Source organism: Lampris incognitus, chromosome 4, assembly GCF_029633865.1.
Source record: "Lampris incognitus isolate fLamInc1 chromosome 4, fLamInc1.hap2, whole genome shotgun sequence".
In the NCBI taxonomy this organism is placed as follows: domain Eukaryota; kingdom Metazoa; phylum Chordata; class Actinopteri; order Lampriformes; family Lampridae; genus Lampris; species Lampris incognitus.
In genome coordinates this window covers 41,296-61,230 of record NC_079214.1, presented here as the reverse complement: position 1 = coordinate 61,230, position 19,935 = coordinate 41,296, and the positions used below count along the sequence as shown (strand labels likewise).

Sequence of the window (19,935 nt, the reverse complement as noted above, 5' to 3'; positions counted from 1 at the left end):
TAGCAACTGTGAAGAGGTAGTCGCTGTTGCTGAGGTATTGTCTGCCTGAGCAGATAAAACTCTTAGCCTAACTCATCCCTAACCGAAAGATATAGAAAGAGCCATCTTTTTTTTTCTTTATGATTAAGTTTTTCTTCACAATAATAAAACATATAAACAAGTATTTCAGTTTGAAATAACATGGACATTAAATCAGAATGCGAACGAAACAAGCACAACCAGACCGAAAATAAATAAAAGATAGGAGAGACATCCTGAAATAATGAAAGAGGAAAAAAAAGAAGAAAAAACATGACTGTGAGCCATCTTTTAATTTTATCCAAACGTTTCACTCAGAAAAGGTCAGTACTTTCCCTCAGAAATGACTGTCATGGATAGATTGGCTACTGTCGAGTTATTCTCTGTTGTATTTTTTTGTAGGATTGTTTGACTGAGCAGATAATCCCAAACCCTACCTCAAGTGAAACATGTAGAAAGCGCTGTCTGTTAATTTTATGCAAAGCTTTTACTCTGAAAAGCTCGGTTCTTTGCTTTAGAAATGCCATTGCCATGGATAGCTTGGCTATCGCGACGAGTTAGTCTGTATTGCTGTGGCTCTGTAGGATTGTCTGCCAGAGCAGATAGAACCCTTATCCCAACGCTAACTGAAAGATATGGAGCCACCCGTTAGGTTTATCTACACCTCATCCTAATTTCGGGGATAATTTCTTTAGTTCTCATATTGAGAAATGTTTTTCTAAAGAGTGAGTCCCGCCGCCCACAATGATGAGCTGGGGTGCTTCTTCCTGAGTGCGAACCTGGTACAGAGAAGTGGTTTAATCACAAGCTCTGTGCTTTTGGTGACCGTTCAGTGTTCCTTTTTATGGGAGCATCAAGGGAAGGAGCATGTTCTGAGTGGTAAAAAGGGAAAAAAAATGCAAGAATTCATCAATTTTATCCAAATCTCAACCTTAGTCCTAACCCTAAAAACATTAAATTGCAGAAAAGTACAATAAAAAAAACACACCTACTCATTAATTTGGTATATAAAATTTGTTACTATATTAAAAATCCAACCCAACAGGCTTGAAAACAGAGGAATTGACACCAAGATCAATCAAGCCAAAAAACAACACAAAATAGATAAAGCCATTTTTGGAGGCTAATTTGACAGCCATCTTGAAAAATGGACTCCATCTTGGACTTTCAAGTGGCCAATCGGACAGATTTGATTGGAAGCCTGTGGAGAAGAAATGCACCAAATTTCATGCTTGTATCATAATTTGCACAATTCCACTCGAGTTTGGCTTTTATCCGCTCCACTATAACCCAAAACATACCTCAACCGCAACATATAGAAAGAGCCATCTGTACACTTTATCCAAAACTGTCACTCCGAGAAGCTTGGTACTTCCCATCAGAAATGTCATTGCCATTGTTAGCTTAAGAGTTCGTCTTTGTTGTTGTGATATTTTACAGTATACCCACCAGCAACAAGCTCCCCTCACTACACATACCCAAATAGTGCCCAAACAAATTTTAACAAAAACCAGCATCCCCCAAAAATACTTTGGGGGACATTTGCCCCTGATTTAGTTTGTCTCGTCATAAAGACCGGTTTGTTTGTTCCTGGTTTAGTTTGTCAAGTCATAAAGACTGGATTATTATTTGTTCCTGATTTAGTTTATCAAGTCATAAAGACTGGATTATTGTTTGTACTTGGTTTAGTTTGTCAGGTCATAGACTGGATTATTGTTTGTTCCAGATTTAGTATGTCAAGTCATAAAGACTGGATTATTTTCAGTTTTATTGTCATTAAAAACAATGTGCAAGCACATGTTCCTGAGTTAGGGTCTCAAGTCATGAAGACTGGGTTATTTGTTCCTGATTTAGTTTGTCAAGTCATAAAGGCTGGTTTATTGTTTGTTCCTGGTGAGTTTGTCAAGTGAAAGACTGGATTATTGTTTGAAGCCTGGTTTCTGTCTTTATTTTTTTTTCTGTACTTGGGTCCATACCAAACCAAGGTCCTAACAAAGATGTGCCCCCCTTTATTTAGTAACTGTTCTCCCCAGCTGTGAGAGGAACTTGTAGTGTGTGTGTGTGCGTGCGCGCAACATGGTATTTGATAGATATAATAAATACAGTATAGAGCAGAGAACATGGAGTGTAGATAGATGTAATATAATCGTTAGATAGTATAGAGCAGAGAACAGAGTATAGGACATAGTATAGTTAGATATAATAGTATAGAGCAGAGACAAGTTGATTTGAAGATATGCTTTTTGGTAAATAATTTTATTAGCCACACGAGCAAAACCGGTGGAATTAGTTTTTGCTACATTTTGATTCTGCAGCACAATATATACATGTACAACAACAGACACTCCACAAATCATGAACAATAGTTACACAGTAGCAGAAATAAACATATCAGGTATAACAGATGAATGGTGGTATTTATGCCAATGGTGTGTGAGGATGGGACTATAGGGAGGAATTCAGAGTCTTGATGGATAGGGAGAAAAAAACTGTTTGCAAAGCGTGTAGTCTTGGTTGACGGTGACCTGTAGCGCTTCCCTGAGAGGAGCTGGAAGAGGTGATGTGAGGGGTCGCAGGTGATCTTTGCTTGCTTTACAGTCCAGTTAGTATGTAGAGATTCAACTGAGGGGAATGGGTTGCTTATGATTTTGGATGCCTTGTTGACAATCCGCTGCAGTTTTTTCGTGTTTGACTGTCTGTGCTGCTGTACCATACGGTAATACTGTAATAGAAGATGTTATGATGGACTCGGGTAATGGCTGAGTAAAATGACGAGCAGTAGATGTTTGATCCGGTACTTTTTTCTTTTTTCACAAATTTTATTCATTGAAATTTTACAATCAATGTTATACAGACATATAGGAAGTCAGTTTATTGGTCCACTTCATTCAAACATGAAACCTACCGCTAAAAATTTGGTGTCCTCTTTGACCAGTGTCTTTTGATCACCATGTTACTAAGGTTGTCCAATCCTGTTTCCTTCAGCTACAAAATATTGCAAAAATCACTTTTAAAGACATCGAAAAATTAATTCACACTTTCTCCCTTCTAGATTAATGTAACTTTCTCTACTCTGGCCTCAACTATGCTACTTTAAATCATCTACAGTTGGTTCAAAATGCAGTTGCTAAACTAACTAGAACTAGTTGTAGGTCCCATATTACCCCTATTCTTGCATCTCTTCATTGGCCTCTTGTAAAGTTCAGAATAATCTTGAGTTTATTGATTACATTTAAAGCACTGCATGATCTTGCCCCCAGTTATATTTGCGATCTTCTCATTTCACTTTCAGACCACTCTGATCCTCAAACCTCAGTTATATTTCCCTCAAAGCACAGACACAAGTGGCTTTCTCGCTACTGGTTTATTTGAAAGTTGTCTTCGCCTCCAAATCCACCATGAAAACTGACAGTATTAATGACCCATGAAGACCATAATAGCTTCACGTGGAAAAAATGGTATACGCTCCATGTTGCGTAACATATATTGACGTAACATACAAAGAAAATGCCTATGACTCAGAAAATGGGTTATAAAGCAAACTGGGCTAAATAATCTAAAATAGGTTTGGCTAAGGAGGCATTGGAAAAGAATATTATTCAGACAACAGTATTATAAAAAGAGAAACGGCCGGCATTTATTAAACATAACAATACAAGTGCACTTTGAATGGTCAAGGAAAATAATAAAGAATAAAGGTCAAACCCCTTTTGGTCTGTCTGTAATGTCTTTTCAGTGTGTAGACTCGGAGCTCTGGTCAAAAAGAGAAAACATGAAAAGATAAGTCTGAAACTACCTGGGTAGTGTGTGTAGTGTTAATTCACAAAAATGGAGATCTCCAAAACGGTCTTGTCTGTCTCGCCTGGTCGTCCTCAATGGAGAAGCAAGACGCCACTCTTCCACGTGCTGTCTACGCCTCGTGGGTCACAGGGCTTGCTGCTCCCTTCTCTTGAGGAAGGAATCCAGTACACACAAAAACCAACCTGCATACCGCAGGGTAGAAAATAAGTCTCTACTCTTTAAAGCACCAGATCTAGAATATTTGAATCAATCTTTCACATTCCCAAATAATGGAATTAGGAAACAAAACGAAGCTAGTGAAGGTCCTTGCAGCTAACAAGTACAAATCACAGTGGAATCGTATAACATTTCACATTCATATAGGCTATCTGAAAATCCTCCGATTGGTTCTTGTAATGAAATGTTCTAGGTTCTCCAGTTCTAGGCCTAACAGGCCTACACATTATAAGACAACTACTATGCTACTACAGTGCATGGATAGAAAAAAGACAAACATGGCTAAACGAGCACATGGTTAGCTACTGTAGAAACTCACTGAAGAATCCGGGCAAATAAAGAAAACATGTTTCCAAGCAAGCAATCCAAACGGGATTAATTAATTTAAACTGGTAAACTTAAATGAGTAAGGGTAACAAAGGCATAAATTTTGTATCTGTGTTCCAGCTTCTACGAGTTGGACTTTGGTTCATTCGTCTGCAGCTCAAGAAAGGTCTGCAGTCAATCTTTTACACTCGTTCTGATCTGACAATGCCTAGTAATTTTCCATTTGGACAGGCTGCTAGCGCCCTCTACAGGGGACTGCATGGACATGCATTAACTCTTTCTAGGGCAGCGAAAATCAGGGGGGTTACACCTCGTTGGCTGCATGCTACGACAGGGAAGTCGTCAAATCTTGTTTGTAAATATTAACTTCTCAAAGTTCGCTATATACGACAAACTTTCATTACACATGAAGTCTTGTTAGTTGCTTGCTTGCGGAGATCTTCCCTTCATCTAATTTATGTGAGAGAAACCCAACAGGATTTGCCCCTCAACATTAAAATCGGCTGTCAAAATAAGTCTCAATACAAATCATAGTTGCATGTAATACAATTGCTTGCCAGTACTGCTTAAGAGTCTTCCTGATGTATACATATGTATACGTAACCTTAAGCTGAGACTTCAAAATGATAGTACTATTACTTGTAATATATGAAATGATGTATACATAACAAATGCAGTTAAAATGAGTTCTCAATCATAACATTGGTCTTGGAAAAGGTAGACGAATATTACAAATTGTGTAAACATGATGGCATCAGTCTTTTATCTATTGCTTATTCCAACTGCAAAACAAAATATGACTTCGCCTTTGCAGTTTCAGCCCCAAGCCTCTGGAATAATCTATTAAATTTGCTAAATCTTCGATTGTTTTAAGCGGCTTCTAAAAACCCATCTTTTAATGGATTCCCACGTTTGACTTCTGTTTTGTTTTTTTAGCTTGGTCTGTTACTACCGGTTCTATATATATATATATATATATATATATATATATATATATATATATATATAATATATTAAAGATTTCATTCACTTTATGTATTTGTTCACATTTTGTATATGTAATGTAGAGCACTTTGTAACGGTGTTTAACAGTGATGTAAATAAAATGATGTAAATAAAATTTTGCTTGCTTCAAACTAATGGGACTGTGTCCAGATAGATGGGGTTTCCTCAGTTTTAGGTAGTAATTGTCGTCTTTATGCTTTCCACAGATACTGTTCTCTGGCCATGACAATTGCACTCCTTGTCGGCTGGTTTAATGATCTGTCTGTTATCGAGGAGTTCTGATAAGGCTGTCTTTTGTACTATTAGGTTTTACTACATGCTGTATGCGGAAGAATTTGTCGAAATAATTCAAATTGGCCACAATGAGGGTCGCGATTTCTGCCAGCAGCGTGCTGTTAGGAGTCTATTCCGACTTGGGAGCGAATGGCAGGGGCTCTGCATCTGTGCTGTCCTTGTAATACACTGCTAGTTTCAGTATTCTGTGGCATTGTTGAATGTCCCTTCTGATCTGTTCCATTATGCTTTTTGTTACTTAGTTGGAATGAATTTTATTCCTCTTCAGTAGGGTTAATTGTGGGGAAGTTAGGAGAAAGTTTTTCGCTAGTACTACATTTTCATTCCCGTCCTGTATCGGCAGGCTTGTGGGGACTTTTAATTAAAATACTCCAACCAGTTTTGTCAGTAATTATATTGCCGTCTGTGGAGTCCAGTGCACCTTGTCCTTCTATAAGTCTCGAAGAGAGTCCTATTTAGTGGTGGCATGGTTGGAGTTGCCTTTGATGTATTCATTCAGTTTTTGTAGGTTTGTTTGTTCCCCCAGCAGGAGGCTTGTGGAGTAATTAATCATGGGTATCTGCACATTGGCCTGTGGGAATTTGCTTTTTGCTGCTCTGATGCCCCCTGAAACTGCTTGATGGTGGTCTTTTCAGTTTTTGTGATCTATTACTTAGCCTAAAGGACACAATCGCCTCTTCCAATGTGTTGGAGTGGGTGGCTTTGTTGGTTGTGCTCTCCGCATGTCTGAATGTGGCTCCCGGATAACTGTCAATTTGTAGGTTAGCCAAGTCGAAAGGTGGGAATTTGGCAGCATTTGAGTCTCCCATTATCAGTACAGTTTTGCTTGTGCTTATGTTAAACCTTTTAGTCTTGGCATTTGTTTTGTTTGCCAGATAGTCTGGGGTATAGTGGTCAGGTTTATTTTTCGTCCGGCGTCCACTTCCAGACAGCTCTGTTTAGCTGTTGTGTGATTTGGCATGAGGGTCAGACCAGTCAGGCTTGGTGAGTTGTTGTTGGGACGGTCCCGCCTCGTCCTGTAGGAGTGTTTATTTGGTCTGGATTCCCATATGGATCAGTCTGTTGGGTGGGTATTCCAGTGTGGTTCCTTCCCTGCCTCTGTTCTTTTGGGGATGGTGCCTGCGGTGGTGGTGTGGGGAGTATAGTCCTGTTTTTCAGCTGACCAGTCTCCCCTGATCTCCGCGGCCTTGCTGGTCCTCAGTTGCAGCTGTGGGGCCGTAGACGGCTGTGGGCGATCACTCATTGTTTGCGTGGGGGAGGTTGTTTGCTGTTTTCTGCCCCCGTGATGCGATTCGGCGGCACATGGACTTGGGTGACCACAAGCTTCGTTGTACCAGATGGCCCCGCCATTGGTGATTGACTTGGGCGTTTGGTGGCTTCGATTGGCTGTCCTCAGCCTCGAAGTCTGTCAATTTGGAGATGAATATTGTTTGTCGTCAATCGTCTCCTCCCGCAAGTGGCAGCCTAGGCCTTTCCTTGCCGAGGATGAGGCTACCTGGAACGGGCCATCCTAGTCCCGTGTGGATAGGTTGAATTTATCCATTTCTCCTTTTATCACGTTTTTGTAGTGTTGCTGTACTATTCTCATGGTTGTGGCAGCCCAGTTTTTTTGCAATGTCCTCAATCTTTCTCCGTGTCTTCGTTCAGGACTGCTGGTTTAATGGTGGTAGTCATTGTTGGCCAGACTGGTTGGTTGGGGGCTGCTGTGAGGCCGATGCAGTTTTCAAGTGATGGTTTGCTGTGAGCAGTTTATGAAAATTCGCCGTCTTTAAGCCGAAGTCTGTCATCAGACTGTTGTCTTTAATTTCATGTAGCTCTATTTGTTGTTGTAGAGGGCCTTAAAGGAGCAGCAGCCCCTGGTGAATCTACCCTCACGTGTATCACCACAGTGGCATAGAAAGGGACTTTGTCTGTAAGCAGCTAATCCGTGAAAAGAATCTCACCCTGGAATTAGCGATAAGCACCTGTGTGCTTCATGAACAGTCAGAAAAGAGCTCCAAGGAGTTAAAGAAGCGGATATGTACGCTATTCAGAAAACTCGCTGTGGCAACTGCAATGGACAACACACGCTCCTGACCGTAGTAAATATTATGCATTCAATAAACAATGCAATAATTGTGGCAAACTCAATCATTCTGTTAAATGCTGCAGATCCACACCAGCATTGCCCATAGTTGGCGCCAAAGCCCCCCAGGTCATTACTAAAAAATACAGCCAGATAGCAAGAACGAACTGACCACACAACCAGACAGTGCTTTGGATGATACGTTTTTTTGCGACCCAGTTGATTCAGCCACTCTGGAGAAATCTTCACAACGCTGAAACTGAAAAGTGGAAAGGGCAACTGAAGGTACAATTGGTTTACACTTTGATTTTTGTATTGTCTTTTAACATTTCTCTGTTCAGCACACGTATTCTTATCTCGTTTGTAGCCGGGCTCTGCTTAGGTTTGGCGGTGGAGAATGCGTGGTTGCCAGATACAGCTGATAGTTTCCAGCCCAAAAGCTGTCCAAAAACCGCCAGGATACACATAAAACTGCCCAAAATGTAAAATCAATATATAGTTCAGTAATGTTATTTAATTGCCATACTATCCAGCATAAAAACAATGTACGCTGACAGCCGAAGCACGCACAAAATAGCCTAACTCTTATAATGAGAAATTACAGCACCGCAAACCACAGCATATCGATCTTAGGTGCTACTGCCACCCTCTGGACAACATATAAATACTGTATGAGAGTCATCAAATGGGTTCGCCATGGTGCTGCGCATCTCTACTCCTCGGGAAGCGGCAAGTCAGACAGAGCTGAACCAAACAATTACCGTTTTCATGTCAATGCAGCAACAATATGTTGCGATCAAATCTATGTCCCTCTTTGCAAAAGCACAAAGAGGCACAGAGCGCGGTCAGTGTGCTCAAGCGCACGCAGGCATTGCACTTTTACAGGGTAGATTTAAATAGAGTTTTACTGTGAACATGCACAGTAATCAATATTAGCTTTTACTCCAGAGTGTGTGTGTGTGTGTGTGTGTGTGTGTGTGTGATATCTTGCCTTTAGATGCAGAACAGGCTGTCGGTTGCAACTTGAACACACTGGTGAAAAACACGTGAACTTTGTAGAACTATGTACAGTTTGACACAGCTGTGTAGTACATGGATGAGTGGGAGGCTGGAACATGGCTGAGGTACATCTGTGTTAGACCTGTGCGCACATCCATCAGAGCAGAAAGGAGCAGCAATTTCTGGTATCGTCCTTGTAGTGTTACTTGGGGAAATGTTCTTTCCACATGCGCAGTTGAGATGGGCAGGGTCAGAAATGTTATTACACCTAGTGCTAAATCCTGGAAGCACTGGTTTCCTCCGACATCTTTAAAGGCTTCCACCTCCAGCCAAAAGGCATCGATGGGCTGATAATGGGAGAAATTTGTTGATGCCATATTTCTCCACTGGGTCTCAAGTGAGCATGGAAAAAAAGCCGGGCACAGTAGCTCCAGTTTCCACAGCATTTCCAAAGAGGCAGGTAAGCACACCTGATGCTGCACCAGGACTTCTTTCAGAAACTCCATGCAGCATGTTGTAATGAGCTGCGTCTTCTCAAGGGGCGGAGTACTGCTCTCTAATTTCTGATTAAAAGAGGTCACCAGAGATGCCTCAAGAGGTGAAATGAATGTTTGGGTGTTGTAGGTCCAGTTGCCTGATCTGTTGATCGGTGTTCATGCGACGTATGATCTGCTTGATTATTCGTCTGTGTTGACATGAACAGCCTGTTAAGGTCCCTGAAAACGCCTAAGCTGTCTCCTGTTTCCAGCTGAAAGTACTTGATCACAACTTTGATCTCCTGAAGAATTGGATGTAGAAAATGCATGAAAAGACTTTGTCGAGTCACTATACATCTCACTCAGGAGTTAGATAGCATAGCAGTGCTCATCATTTGTTGCCTGAGTGAAGTGTAACTTGAGCTTATTTTCTTGCTCAAGTATTCTATCGATGCAGTCAGCTGTCACTAACCAACGGGTAGCACTTGGTGAAAACATTTTCAGCGGACATTCCCCATTGTTAATGGTCTTGTAGATAGCTCGATTGGCGCTTAGCTGAATGAGCGAACCAGTTGTAGGACTAGTATGTAATCCAGATTGTTGGGGAGATGCTGCATCGCCTTGTGAGCAACGATGTCAAGGGAATGGCGCACACACAGCTAATTAGCTGTAAACCGGGTTGTTGTTTTATGAGTAGTGTAAACTGAATGTTTATCAACTATGACCCTGGCTCCGTCAGGAGCAATTCCCACCATGTTGTTAATTTTTAGACTGCTATCTTCCAAAAACCTAATGATAGCTTCCACAATCCCTTTGGCATCTGAACGTGAAAGTTCAGCCAGGCCGAGGTAATTGCTGACAAAGTTGTTTCTTGGAGCGACATTTCACGTAAATGCAAAGCAGTTTGCTTACAGAAATGTTGGTGGTTTCATTCAGGTAAAGTGAGTAAGGGGACTCACCGATGTCCTCTCTAAGCTCTTGTCTGAAATGCGGTGCCAGTACTGATTTGATTACAGTCGTACACTTCGTTCTGTGCGATTTAAATTCTCTGGTGTCATCTTGCAGTAAATCTGAGAAGTCGTTCACAGCGTTAATAGAAGTGTGGCGAGCGATAGACGTTGCTATGCTGAGCTCGTGGCGTTTCTGGTCGTCTTTCATGTTCTGGTTGCTCGTCATGGGCACAGTAAAGGGTTTCGCACTAGACAGGCAACGAACCTTGTGTTTGCTGGTTGCACCGTGATCTTAAGTCTTTCAAATGAGCCCTAATGCCGCTTTTGCAAAATTTGCAATGTGCCTTTGTCTCGTAGGTAGTACCATATAGTACCATAACTCATTTCTCCTCTCACCAGAATGTTGTGCTTAGATGTTATTTAGCCTAGTTAACCATATATATTTTAATATACTGTAATTTGTAATACAAAAAACCTGCCCAACTCATGGAAAACCAGCCGAAACGACACCCACCTGCCCAAGGCCATTTTAACCCGCACAATCCAACCGAAAATCGTCCAATTACCTGGCGACACTTAAGGTAACAGCAGACTTGTGACCACGTGATCTGCATGAGCTTATCCCCCCCCCCCCCGGGGGTGTTCTTGAGTGGCCACAGGCGGTTAGCACCGGTCCTACAGTAAAACAGGAAGTGAAGAAAAACTCGGGAAGTGAAGCTAAGTTTACTAGTTAAATTGACCGTTAATTCCTCTTGGATTACATGTTTGCGTGGATCAAATGAGTAAATACTTTGGTGTTAAGAGTATGTCATGGAATGCAGGTAATATGAAGTTAGTACTGGTATTTGGGTGACATTTCATGCTTCCAACATAGTGTTATTAACATACAACATGTAACCTGATTCTCTATGGCGCTTGCATGTGTTTGTTTCCTGTAGACCACCCACTCTGGTACCTGCCAATAAACGGGTAAAGGGAAGTTCTGTCTCCTCTGTTTGATCAACACACATTGGTGACGGCTGTCGCACCTGGACCACATACTCTCACCTACACCTAATTTATGCTAGCTCTATCCCGTCTGCTCCTGGGTCCTGCGTTGGTCCGTCGACGAAGAAAACGTGTTGCGTCGTTGGCGTAAGTGGCTCCGTTGGCGGGAGCGGTGTTGGTAGCTTTGTGGTTGGTCTTGCTTTCCAACGCGTCCGTCTCTGGTCCCCGAAGCACAAGTCCGTCGGAGTCTCGGTCTGGTGAGCCATAGCCGTTGCGCTGGTGTGGGCGCCCGTGCCGGTAGTTGACTGTCGTCCACTCGGTGGCTTCCGTGTAGGTTTGCCGGCGGTGGAAAAGACGTGGTCTGTCATCCGTGTAGGTGGCTCCTTCATTTCGGTTAGTCGCATCTCGTCTGTAAGGGGGTCCCGTGTTGGTTTGTCGTTGAGGAAAACGTGTTCCGTCTCTGATTTAAGTAGCTAAATTGGTGAAGGCGGTGTTGGTAGTTGCGTGGTTGGTACTCCCTTCCAACGCGGCCGTCGAAGTCTTGGTCTGGCCAGCCGTAGTCGTTGCTGCTGTCGACGCCCGTGTCGATAGTTGATGTTCATCCACTTAGTGTTTTTTTTCTTCTGTCCTAGGTCGCCATAATGCTGTGGATTGACTCGTCCGGATAAAAGGTAAAAAATAAATAAATAAAAAATTCGGGGTTTTTAAGTATTTTGTCCAGAAACCAAAGCGTTGTCAATTGGCTTGGTTTCTGTTTAGACAGGCCATTGAGATGTTGCTCTGTCTAAAAAAAAAAAACAACTTTTTTTTAACTTTTTCTAAATAAGAGAGGGGGGGTATTTTGCCCAGAAACCAGAGCGCCGTCTATCGGCTTGGTTTCTGCTTAGACAGGCTGTTGAATGTTGCAACGTTTCGGTTTTTAAGAGACATTCAGGCCGGCCTATATGACGTTTTATGGTAAAAAATAAATAAATTGAAATAGCTACGTGGAAAAAAAATCCGTCATTGATGTAGCGTTCCTCTCCTATCTTCTGTTTCTCTATTTTTATAGTCCCTCAGGGCTTTGAAAAGCAGGTTGGCATGTCATTGAAAGATTTTTCATTTTGTCCAAGAAATCTTATGTATCTTGGATGTAGCTAGGAGGTTTGTTAGAAATGGGGTTAAGATAACATTCAGTAAATTCTGCTGTTAAGTATCACTGTTGCAGTCAAACAATTGTGTAACCGGGAGGAATTTCATAGGATGTACTCCAGGATTTCGGATCTTGGTAATAAATAAAATCTTTTAGGGCGGGGATTGTCACTACCCTTCAAATATGTGTGTGTGTGTGTGTATATATATATATATATATATATATATATATATATATATATATTCTTTTTAGTATTAATCAAACCTCCAATATTTTGTGTACTACTGGTATGGTGTATGGGAAAATGGGGCTACTAAGTTTGGTGTAATGTCTGGTGTTACTGAATTCTGTCTGCGACACATTATTCCCTATCCAAAATAACCTCCCTACTACCTTTATCTGCGGGTTTAATAACAATGTGTTTGTTGTTTTGAAGTTGCTTAAGAGCTTCAATTTCTTCCTGGGATAAATTAGTGTTGTCTTTTTGATCCCAGTGAAGATTTCTCAACGAATATACGCTATGTACAAAAGTATTGGGACACACCTCCTAATCATTGAATTCAGGTGTTTCATTCAGATTCATTGCCATAGGTGTATAAAATTAAGCAGCTAGCCATGCAGCCTGCATTTACAAACATTTGTGAAAGAATGGGTCTGACTAACCATTAAGTGGCAAGGTCTGAATCAGTTCTGTATTAGTCAGATTCAATGTCAATATATTATTGGCGAATTATCTCCCTCGCAAGCTCTGACGAATGAAGGCGTAACCTTACATTCACTGTCGGTAAGTGGAGAAGAGGAGACTAGAGCTGTGCCTAATGTTAATAAGATTGGCTTGTCTTTAATTTTCTGAGTGTTGGGGGATGACCAACAAAAATGGCAGAAGCCAAAAGATCAAAAACATCATTCACAATGAATGGGAGGAAGATTTTTATTTTTTATTCCAACGCAAAATCCGTATGTCTGATCTGCAATACTAGTGCCGACGAAGAGTAATTTGGAGCGGCATTTTAAAATGGTGCACAAAAGTTATGATACAGATTTCCCAGTGAAAACGGCTCTAAGAACCAGAAAATAGCAGGAATTGAAGTCTCAATTAGCGCAAGTAATTTTTATGAGACAACTCCAAGGGTAAGGCTGCAATGATGATGATAGCGTACCGCAATCACTCACGTTCTTGTTAAGCATACAATCTTCAAGACGGTGAAATTGTGAAAGACGTTTGTTGTGGCTGCGGATGCACTCTAAGGTGATTTCAAGAATAAAACGGACACTGACTGCCATTAAAGACCAACTATCCTGGAATACTGTTACACGGCGCTGTGAGGAAATGGCCGAGAATCTTAACGAGCAACTGAATGACATGGATGCATGCGAGTGTTTTTCCTTCTAGTTTGACGAGTTAACCGATATGGTAGTTGTGGCACAGTTATGCATTTTCACTAGAACGTTCTTTGAAGACATGACCACAAAAGATCTACTCCCCATTTTGCCGCTTAAAGGGCAGACTAGAGGCGAATATATTTTTCACGCATTCATGGAATTCGTTAACCTGACTATACTTACCCTTTTTTAAACTCCTCTCCCTTGCAACTGATGGCGCACCTGCTATGGTAGGCTGTACTAATGGGTTCGTGGAATTGTGCAAGTGTAACCTGCACGACAGGGGAATGGGCCTATGCTTGTGCAGGGACAGTTTACAGTCTAAGTTCAGTGGAGATTGGTGTAGGTTTTTTTCTAGACCAGATTCTAGTACTCACCCCAAAGACGACGACAACACACTCGTGGGTATAGTTTACAATAAAAAAAACCAATTTATTTCAACAGTTCAAAGTAAAGTTATTTCAATATCAATACTAAATTAGATGTGTTTTATATATATATATATATTTATTTTTTTTACTCTATTATACTTTTTAAAAGTTCTTCCTAATATTATATTTATTGTCTATCTATCTATTCTATTTTATACCCTTCTAATATATTACTTATGCAGCCATATTCTACACTAACAAATAAAAGAAAATAATCCAAAATAAAGTGAGTGCACTCAAAGAAAATAATAAAGAAAAGAAAAGGGGGAATGATTCAGTCTTCCAATCTGTGCAAGGTGCAATGTCCAGATCCTACCACAATCACAGGGGCAAGTTAATGTAGAGGCGATGATGATGAATCCAAATCCAGGGCGATGATGGGGGCAATCCAAAGGGGGTATCCAAGGGTTCCAAACGGTGTAGCAAGGGGGGTTGTTCGGGGTACTAAAAAAACCAGTCTGCACAAAATTGTACAGATTCCTTATTAATTGCAATCTCTATCAAACAATTACAAACAAAATAAAAATACCTAAATCTAGAGTCAATTCTCAGAATTAAATCATTTCCTACATATAACTAATATGCGGCTGAATGACAACAGCCTATTGCTGTAAGAACAGTTAAAAACAATGTCATCGCAGCCAGGCTGCGGCACTATCAACGTGAATTCACGTCTAGCTGCCTGCTATGGGTTCCATGGATGCCATGTAGCCCGAGTTGGCTCGGTGGCTAGTGGAAACTGGAGCTTAGTTTTTTTTTTTTTAACAACAAGCATATTATATTAAAATGTCTAACATTCCTACATCAAATAAACCCTATGGACCGGGTGTCCTGACTGGTTTTAAAGCTCTGAATCATATGGGAACTGCTAAGGATCATAGATATACATTTTAGCTGGGTTAGCTTAGCAACCAATGGAAAATTGTCAGTCTTTAGATTTCAAGATTTTAAACTCTTATCTCACCAGGATTCCAGCAGCGTACAAAACACAAGAGAAAAGAGTCTTCCTTCTTCCTTCAACAGGAGATCATCTGTCTTTGGATAAAATCAAGATATCCTACGTAAATGGCTATGATTACATGGAACACAGAAAGCTGTTTACTTTTTAGCTTTGGCTAGCGGCTCACCGAGGAAGCTTCGTGGGAGGGATCTTTTTTTGTCGTAGTTCAAATATCAATAATTCAGGTATCCATAGTCAAAGTTGTCCGTATTTCTAAATATCCGTATTTCTCTTCTCTATTGTCGACGGTTGTTTGCATGGTTTAAACTCTGTAGCTCGTGTGCCTCCTAGAGGCAACTCGTGGAACTTACATACGTCACAGGGTACATGTAATCATGTGGGTTACATTCTCCCCCTCTAAACCGCATCAGTCTCTGCATGCGTCTAAACACCATGGTCTTGCAGAGGGCACTCTAGAAGAATCAGGGACATTTCTGCCCAAACTTTCGAAAAATGAGGCCATGGCTAGGACTAAAGGTCTTCCTAGTTCACCATAACAGAGTCTCTCAGGGGGATGTCTTTCTCTGATAGATCTTCTGATCGGTTCGCTCTCAGACGGGTTTCCGTCAGACAGGTCAGCCTGGCCTGTCACACCAGTGGGCGGTGCACTCTCGGGTTCAAGTGGGTTGTTTTCAGGTGAACGTCCTTCAATAGGTCCAAATTGAGGTACAGCAGTAGTAGATGATGCGGGGTCTCCCTCAGGTAAGTGTCTTCGAACAGGTTGAGAGAATTCATCTGTGACTACTTCTGTCTCACGCCCAATTGGTTTCTTTTCAAGTAACTGATTGTGAACAGACTCAGGGGTATGGGGTACTTCACTAAGGAGTGGACTATCAGATTGGGAGAACTCCGACGGACTTGGATTCAACCCGACTGGGTTCAACAGTTCCGTGGCACGTGCTAGAGGGGTGGCCTGTGTGGTTGTCCTAATGCTTTGGGGAAACCTTGTGGAGATCTGTGGATAGCAATTCTCATCCTCGTCGCTGCTGGGCATATCTGGGTCAACAATATTGTCGTGCGTGGTCTGCTGCGAGACTGCTTCCCTGCGTCGCAGCCTCCTTGTTGGTAAGTTTGTTTCAGGTTCTGAGACTTTATCTGTAACAGGTAGAAAGCCGCAGGGCAGAAGAAGGTCTCTGTGAAGGGTACGGTGTGGACCTTCACCCTGTTCTTGCTTGACGACATACACCGGGCCATCTCCCATCCTCTTCACCACAGTATGGACTTCCTTTTCCCATCTGTCCGCAAGTTTGTTTTCCTCTTAAATTGACATTCTTCACCAGGACTCTATCTCCGGGAACAAGTTCTGCAGCTCTGATCTTTTTATCAAACCTGGCTTTATTCTTCTCTCCCATCTTCTTAGAGCTTTCAGAAGCAAGTGCATAGCTGTCTGGAGGCGCTGTCGAAGATGTTTAACATACTCCGAATGCGACTTGAATCCAATTTGGTCTGGTGTAAGGCCTAGAACCAGATCAATGGGTAGTCTTGGCTGCCTACCAAACAATTCATATGGAGAGTAGCCTGTGGTGTCATTTTTCGTGCAATTGTATGCATGGACTAGCGGTTTGACAAAGTCCCTCCAATGATATTTATCCTTGTCTTCTAGTGTCCCAAGCATGCTGAGAAGGGTCCTGTTAAATCTCTCGACAGGGTTTCCACGTGGATGGTATGGCGTGGTTCTGATCTTTTCGGTTCCAATCAGACAGCACAACTCCTTGATGGTGTGGGATTCAAAATCTCTCCCCTGGTCACTGAGAAGGCGACTTGGAAAACCATACTGTACAATGAAGTTTTCCCACAGTGTTTTGGCAACCGTATTCGCCTTTTGGTCTTTCGTGGGGATGGCAACGGCAAACTTGGTGAAGTGATCCGTGATGACGAGGATGTTTCTAGTGTCCTTACTATCAGGCTCAATACAGAGGTAATCCATACACACCAGTTCAAGGGGATAACTGGTCTGTATATTCTCCATATGAGCAGCATGCTGGGAATTGGCTTTCCGCCTCACGCATCTTTCACAAGTCCTACACTTCTGTTCAACAGACTGAAACATCTTTGGCCAGAAAAATCTGGAACGAACAAGATGAAGGACACGCTGAGCGCCAAGATGACCGACTTCATCATGAAGGCCTTGCAATGCTCTTTCTCTGTGGCCACTAGGCAGCACCAGCTGATAGATCTGATTCCCACGATCAAGACATTTCCTGAACAGTACTCCATCTATAAGCTCTAGTCTATTCCATTCTCTAAGGAGCAGCTTGACTTCTGACAGTTCAGAGGACATCTCTTGAAAAGTGGGTTTCCTTGAATGAAACTGATCACACGTCTGATAGATGGATCCTGTCTTTGAGACTGATACCAGTCATTGTGAGTCATTCCAGGGAGGGTGCCTTGTCCAGAGAACACAAAGTCATCAGGGATGGCAGAAGCATCTAAAGCTAAGGATTCAGCAAGAATGGGGAGTTCTGGCTGCAAATAGTCAGCCAAAGTGGTCACAGAGTGGCGTTGACATAAAGCAGACAGCATGTCACCAGAAACAGTTTTGCTTTCTCCATCCAAAACCCTTTGCTTCAGCTCTTCTATCCTCGCTTTCTCCTGCTTGAACTCCTCATCTTCTTCTGACGGACTCTGAGGTCTTCTGGACAACCCATCGGCGTCTTGATTGCTGATCCCAGCCCTATACTTTATGGTGAATCTGTAGGTTGATAGAGCGGCTAACCTGCGATGTCCTGCTGCATCAAGCTTTGCTGTGGTCAACACATAAGTTAGGGGGTTATTGTCTGTTAAAACCTGAAATTCTGTTCCATAGAGGTAATCATGGAATTTCTCACAGATGGCCCATTTCAAGGCGAGGTACTCTTGCTTGTGGGCAGGATAGTTTTGTTCACTTCTGGATAGTCCTCTGCTGGCATAAGCTACAACCCTCAGCTTCCCATCGTGTTCCTGATAGAGCGCAGCACCGAGACCATCGCGGCTGGCATCAGTATGCAGGACGTAAGGAAGATTGGGATTGGCGAAGGCAAGAACAGGGGCCGAAGTCAGTTTATGAGAGTTCTAAAAGCAACGTCACACTCTTCAGTCCACTCATTTCCAAAAGGTAAGGTGGGATTGATGGAAGTCTTGACCCTGTCCTTCTTGTAAATCTTCCCTCTTTTCCTTGGAGCAACATAGCCAGCAGTTGGAGCATTCAATGGCTTTGCTATTTTAGAGTACCCTTCCACAAAACGTCGGTAATATCCAGCAAATCCTAGGAAGCATTTGAGCTCTTCTGTTGGTGGGTTGAGGCCATTCTCTCAAAGCAGAGACTTTGCTTGGATCTGTGTGGACTCCATTGGCCTCTACAACATGGCCAAGGTATTTAACAGAAATCTGGAAAAAATGGCATTTTTCAGGGGACAACTTTAGGCCATAGTCTTTGAGCCGGTTCAACACTTTCATCAATCTGGCCTCGTGCTCTTCTAGTGTGTCAGAGAAGACAATCAGGTCATCCAGAAATACTAGTACTTCATTGAGATGCAGGTCTCCAACACATTTCTCCATCAGTCTCTGAAAGGTGCTTGGTGCATTTGTCACACCTTGGGGCATACGATTAAACTCATAGAAGCCTAGAGGGCAGACAAAAGCGGTCTTGTGCTTATCTTCCTCTGCAAGTTCTACTTGATAGTACCCTGACTTCAGATCCATGACAGAAAACCATTTGGCCCCCCTAAGAGCAGAGAAGGTGTCTTCGATGTTGGGGAGAGCATAGGCATCTTTGATCGTTCTCATGTTCAGCTTCCTGAAATCTATGCAGAGTCTTATTGCACCATTCTTCTTCTTGACAACGACAATGGGGGAAGCAAATGGAGACTCTGACTCGCGAATAATTCCAGCGTCTAGCAGCTCAATTAGATGTTGTTTGACAGCTTCTCTGTCAGAGTGATGAATGGGTCTGGGTCGCTCTCTAAAAGGGGCCTCATCCTGGAGTCGGGTGCGATGTTTAACTGCAGTCGTATGACCATGAGACAAGTCATCAACAGCAAACACCTCTGGCATGCTGTTCAGCTGGTGTGTGATCCGTTTTTTTCCACTCTTCTGGAATGGGGGAATCTTCCAAATCAAAGTTGGTGGTATTACTCTGAGACTGAGGGATGTCAGGCAGTCATATTTTGGGATTCAGACGGCATCACATACTGTGCTACCATCATTTCAGCTATCACCTGCCTTGGATGCAGTGTGACACTACGATCAGTCACATTTCTGAGAATGACAGGAATCTTGTTTCAAGATCGAAGTGGAGTTTCTATCAAGGAATTTTCAACGAACACTCCACCAGGTAAGGAAACGGTTTCAGGGGATTCGACCACGAAAAGGGAACGTGGGAAATGTTTCTTCACTCTGACATCTCCAAAGACAGACACGTTTCTTCCTGGTGGAATGGTGACAGGATGGCGTCCATGCAACTTAACATGATTGGCTGAAATCTCTTCCTGATGACTTAGGGCAACATGCTGGAACAGCAAGATACAGTCACTATTGATATTGGGCCTTTGTAAGAATTCTCTTCCATGCTTTTCTATGCCACCTTCATATAATCTGTCAAGGACATTGGTTCCAATCAACAGGGGAATCTGAGTGTTAAAATGGCAATTTGGCACAATGAGAACTAATGAAGAGACCTGTTAAGCTACGCCAGTGATGTTGCTGGGGAAGGAGATGAGGGCTTGGATATAACCCTGGTAAGGAACATGTTGGCCACCTGCACCTTCTATCTGGAAAAGAGTCTGAATGGGCTGGATGGGGAGGAACGATAAGTGGTTCAAGTAGAATGTCTCTGAAATGGTTGTTACTTGGGAACCGGTGTCAAGGATTGCT

The 19,935-nt window shown here is 42.3% G+C and overlaps 1 non-coding gene across 1 annotated transcript; it reads left to right on the top strand.

The window, feature by feature from the left end:
- The first annotated feature begins 683 nt into the window (after window positions 1-683).
- Window positions 684-899, top strand: LOC130112156 (small nucleolar RNA U3). Its single transcript, XR_008810197.1, has one exon. It is a non-coding gene; the product is annotated as a small nucleolar RNA U3 (small nucleolar RNA).
- Window positions 900-19,935: the final 19,036 nt, after the last annotated feature.